The sequence below is a fragment of the Phycodurus eques genome, chromosome 2 (genome assembly GCF_024500275.1).
Source record: "Phycodurus eques isolate BA_2022a chromosome 2, UOR_Pequ_1.1, whole genome shotgun sequence".
Taxonomy (NCBI): Eukaryota; Metazoa; Chordata; class Actinopteri; order Syngnathiformes; family Syngnathidae; genus Phycodurus; species Phycodurus eques.
In genome coordinates this window covers 39,094,032-39,100,031 of record NC_084526.1, presented here as the reverse complement: position 1 = coordinate 39,100,031, position 6,000 = coordinate 39,094,032, and positions in this window count along the sequence as shown.

The following is a 6,000-nucleotide window of genomic DNA, read 5'->3' as shown; positions in this document are numbered from 1 at the left end:
TCCCTGAAAAAAAAAAAAAAAAAAAAAAAAAAAAAAAAGGTGAAGCAAAAGCTAACACAAGTACTGTGACAAGAAGTGTACACAAGGAAGAAATAGAAGTTTAAAGCGAGGCGGGTTCTCAGGAAGATGCCAAAGCTGAAGACGGTAAGATCTCAGAACTAGGAAAACAACTAAAAACATCTAAGGAGAATGGTAAAACCACAGGAGCGAAGCAGGATGTGGTATAGCAATCGGTAGTGTTCAAGGAACTATCTGGTGTCTTTCTGGTCTGGCGACAGAGGAGATCACTCCACCCAGTTTACTATGACACAAGAAGCTGGAAAAAACAGGGAGGAGTAAACTGACAGGAAAACAACATGACAAATTCCGATGTAGCCATTATCCTTAAACTTACAGCTTTCAAATTGAAAGTTAAACAGTTTATAACAAATAGTAATTACTCATTATATTACATATAGCATACATAGATACATTGCACACATACATTCGATGCATACGTACACTTGAAGCACATACAGCGTCTACTCAGGTGCCGCAAAGATGACAAGACATTGTCAATCATCAAGTGTTTATTGAAAACCCGAAAGGTGACTGTCAGCCGTAACCGTGCTCCCGCCACATTCTTTATGCAGGTGCACATGCTGGCTCTACTTGCGCTCGGCCCTGCCCCTCTCATACAATCACAAATCACATTCAAGGCCTCACACACAGCCAGAACTCTTAACACTGAGTATATATCTGCATGGTTGCTACACTGTTCCCCCCTTAAAAAGACCCTTGCTCCGAGGGGTCACACAAAAGGTCCCTTGTTTGTCTCAGCGGTTCACATAGTTGAACAGAACCTGCATTAGCATTAGCAGCAGTTTTGGTCACTTCGGTCAGATGGCCATTACTTGAAAAAGTGGTCACATGCAGTTGGAGGAGGCTTGCTGAAGAACTGTATCTTCAATCTAGATTTAATTTTTGTATATTAACTTAAGTAAAATAATAATGCAGTACTGATTAAGTTTGGTAGCATAGTGAGCTCATATGGCTGTATCTGGAATGGAGGCAAAAACTGGGCGTTGGAAGGGGCGTGTTGCCATTTCAAAGACGACAGAGGTTCGTATCTTAAGAGTCTTGCGATTTTCTGTTTCAATACTGTCTTGTTACAGCCCTAATGCCTATTCCCAAATAAAACTATTTACAGTTTTTATACACCAATGCATTGCTTCTCAAACCTTTTTACACAAATACCGCCTGAAAAAAATAGTTGCGTGTTCATCAAAATCAGGGCAGAGGTTTTAGTTCTAAAAAAAAAAAAAATTAAAACCCTCTGTGCATGAATTATAAAAGCCAGAGTCCATCCATCCATCCATCCATTTTCTACCGCTTATCCGAGGTCGGTTCGTGGGGGCAGTAGCTTTAGCAGGGACACCCAGACTTCCCTCTCCCCAGCCACTTCATCCATCTCTTCCGGGGGGATCCCGAGGCGTTCCCAGGCCAGCCGAAGGATGTAGTCTCTCCAGCGTGTCCTGGGTCGTCCCCGGGGTCTCCTCCCGTTGGGACGTGCCCGGAACACCTCACCAGGGAGGCGTCCGGGAGGCATCCGAATCAGATGCCCCAGCCACCTCATCTGGTTCCTCTCGATGTGAAGGAGATCCTCTCGGATGACCAAGCTTCTCACCCTATCTCTAAGGGAGAGCCCGGACACCCTGCGGACGAAACTCATTTCGGCTGCTTGTATCCGGGATCTTGTTCTTTCGGTCACGACCCACAGCTCGTGACCATAGGTGAGGGTAGGAACGTAGATTGACTGGTAAATCGAGAGCTTCGCCTTTCGACTTAGCTCCTTCTTTACCACAACAGATCGATACAAAGTCCGCATCAATGCAGACGCTGCACCGATCCGCCTGTCGATCTCCCGTTCCATTCTTCCCTCATTCGTGAACAAGACCCCAAGATACTTGAACTCCTCCACTTGGGGCAGGATCTCATTCCCGACCTGGAGAGGGCACGCCACCCTTTATCCGACTGAGGAACATGGTCTCAGATTTGGAGGTGCTGATTCTCATCCCAGCCGCTTCACACTCGGCTGCGAACTGCAGCCAAGTGCAGTTTGCAGCCGAGTGTGAAGAACTGAACAAAATTCTTTATTTGGAACATTCCACAAGTGAACAGGTTAACTGGAAACAGGTGAGTGTCGCAACTGCATATAAAAGGAGCATCCCTGAAAGGCTCCGTTGTTCACAAGCAAAGATGAGGTGAGGTTCACCACTTTGGGAATACTTGTGTGAGCAAATAGTCCAACAGTTTTAGAGCAATGTTTCTCAATCTACAATTGAAAGGAATTTAGGGATTTCATACTCCACGGTCCATAATAGCATCACAAGATTAAGAGAATCTGGAGAAATATCTGCACAAAAGCGGCAAGGCCGAAACCCAACACTGAATCCAGTTGACCTTCCATCCCTCAGGCAGCACTGCATCAAAAATCAGGCATAAATGTTTAAAGGATACTGCCACGTGGGCTCAGGAACACTTCAGAAAACCATTGTCAGTTAACGCAGTTGATCACTGCATCTACAAATGCAAGTTAAAACTCTACCATGCAAAGCGAAAACTATACGTTAACAACACACAGAAACACCGCCGGCTTTTCGAGGGCCGAGTTCATCTGAGATGGATTAATGCAAAATGGGAAAGTGTGCAGTGGTCTGAGGAGTCCACATTTCAAATTGTTTTTGGAAATCATGGACATTGTGTCCTCCAGCCAAAGACAATCTAGCATTATCAAAGGAAAGTTCAAAAGTCAGCTTGGGCTCCTTCCCTGCCAGAGAGGTGACATTCCACATCCCTAGGGTCAGCTTCTGTAGCCGGGGATCGGATCACCAAGGTCCCCGCCGTCGGCTACCGCCCAGCTCACACTGCACCCGACCCCTATGGCTCCTCCACACATGGTGAGCCCATGGGAAGGGGGACCCATGTTACCCTTTCGGGCTGTGCCCGGCCAGGCCCCATGGGTGCAGGCCCGACCACCAGGCGCTCGCCTTCCAGCCCCACCTCCAGGCCTGGCTCCAGAGGGGGGCCCCGGTGACCCGCGTCCGGGCAAGGGAAACCTGAGTCCATTTTTTGTCGTCATCATAAGTGGTCTTTGAGCCGTGCTTTGTCTGGTCCCTCACCTAGGACCTGTTTGCCATGGGTGACCCTGCCAGAGGCATAAAGCCCCAGAAAACTTAGCTCCTAGGATCATTGGGAAACACAAACCCCTCCACCACGATAAGGTGATGGCTCAAGGAGGGGTACAAGAAAATTAAATACTTTATACCATCCATCCATCCATTCATCTTCTACCGCTTATCCGAGGTCGGGTCACGGGGGCTGTAGCTTTAGCCCAGACTTCCCTTTCCCCAGCCACTTCATCCATCTCTTCCGGGGGGATCCCGAGGTGTTCCCAGGCCAGCCGAAGGATGTAGTCTCTCCAGCGTGTCCTGGGTCATCCCCGGGGTCTCCTCGTGGTGGTCTCATTGCTCTCATTGGAGCAGTTCGCAGCCGAGTGTGAAGCGGCTGGGATGAGAATCAGCACCTCCAAATCTGAGACCATGGTCCTCAGTCGGAAAAGGGTGGCTTGCCTTCTCCAGGTCGGGGATGAGATCCTGCCCCAAGTGGAGGAGTTCAAGTATCTTGGGGTCTTGATCACGAGTGAGGGAAGAATGGAACGGGAGATCGACAGGCGGATCGGTGCAGCATCTACAGTGATGCAGACTTTGTATCGAAGGAGCTAAGCCGAAAGGTGAAGCTCTCGATTTACCGGTCGATCTACGTCCCTACCCTCACCTATGGTCATGGTCATTTTATACCTTTTAGGAATAACATTTTTGTCTCGTTTTTCATTAACACTGAGGCCCACTGCTGGTCATGATGGTGTTACATGAAAGCCTAGTATATTTTGAGGTTATACTTTGTTTGTCATGATATTAGTTTGTGGACTTTAGCATTGTTTTGAATGTTTAGTTTTGTCTCATGTTATATCTTGTTTCCCTATGTCTGTTGTTCATGTCTGGTCAAATCGTAAGGTTTTCGTCTCCACCTGTTCTCGTCAGCCCTGTTCCTTGTGTCTACCAATCAGCTCCCTCCAACTCAAAGATGAGGTGAGGTTCACCACTTTGGGAATACTTGTGTGAGCAAATAGTCCAACAGTTTTAGAGCAATGTTTCTCAATCTACAATTGAAAGGAATTTAGGGATTTCATACTCCACGGTCCATAATAGCATCACAAGATTAAGAGAATCTGGAGAAATATCTGCACAAAAGCGGCGAGGCCGAAACCCAACACTGAATCCAGTTGACCTTCCATCCCTCAGGCAGCACTGCATCAAAAATCAGGGATAAATGTTTAAAGGATACTGCCACGTGGGCTCAGGAACACTTCAGAAAACCATTGTCAGTTAACGCAGTTGATCACTGCATCTACAAATGCAAGTTAAAACTCTACCATGCAAAGCGAAAACTATACGTTAACAACACACAGAAACACCGCCGGCTTTTCGAGGGCCGAGTTCATCTGAGATGGATTAATGCAAAATGGGAAAGTGTGCAGTGGTCTGAGGAGTCCACATTTCAAATTGTTTTTGGAAATCATGGACATTGTGTCCTCCAGCCAAAGACAATCTAGCATTATCAAAGGAAAGTTCAAAAGTCAGCATCTTCGATGGTATGGGGGTTTGTTGGTGCCCATGGGATGGGTGACTTGCACCTCTGTGAAGGCACCATTAATGGTGAAAGGTGCTCATAGGCTTTGGGGCAACATATGCTGCCATCCAAGCAACATCTTTTTTTATGGACGTCCCTGCTTATTTCAGCAAGACAATGCACATTCTAACCCACAGTCCATGTGCTACAACAGTGTGAAAATTAAATATTGTGTATTTGTAGTGTATTCAGTTGAATATAGGTTTGAAAGGATTTGTAAATCAATGTATTATGTTTTTATTTACATTTTACACAACGTCCCAACAATGTAAAAGTCGAATATTATTCAGTATAGCTCAATGCAATTATCCTGACATAAAGTCTTCAGATAGCTTTTTAAACTGGTAACTATGCATTTCTTGATAGCTAATAGGTTGATATGTCAGCTGATTGTGTGCAGACTTTCTCAGAAATATAACATTACCAAGGTTAGATATTCAAAACCATGGGTGGGGGGAATCTTGACACTGGTTGGGAATCACTGCAGTACACTATCAACTGATTGTTGGATACAAACAGCATGCAACTTTGAAATAAATAACACATTAATCCTTGGTCGCAACTTTGCAGATTTCACCTCTGGTTTGGAACTGAATCCCTGTCCATGCTGGAAGTCAGAGCTCTGTGCTCGTCAGAGATCCGTGATGGTCAGAGCTCCACGCTTGATGTCAGAGCTCCTTGCTGGTCAGAGCTCCGTGCTGGCCGTTACGAACGGTCCAAGTGTCATCCCCATTCAAATGAATCAGAATCAGAATCATCTTTATTTGCCAAGTATGTCCAAAAAACACACAAGGAATTTGTCTCCGGTAGTTGGAGCTGCTCTTGTACGACAACAGACAGTCAATTGACAGAGAACACTTTTGAGACATAAATACATTGACAAAAAACAGTCACTGAGCAATAAAGGGTTGCTAGTTATCTGGTAATGCCGATAATTTTTATTATTTTTTTTTTTACAATTGTGCAAAAAGATGCAGAGTCCTCTCGCACTTAAAGCAGCTCAAAAGACTAATATTGCAATAGTCCGGTGCAATGACCATTGTGCAAGGGGCGCCGAGACTTGAAGCGAGTAGTGTGATAATCTTGGACAATGTTGATTGTGCAAATGTTGCAGATACTCCTCAATCAGTGTGCAAATGGAGCAGATGCTACTCTGGCATGAGTGGTCAGTATTGGTCAACAACAGATATGCAAATAGTGCAGTGTGGGGAGACTACTACAGTGAGTGCACGAGTAATATGTAATTGGCCCCACAGAAATGTGACAACG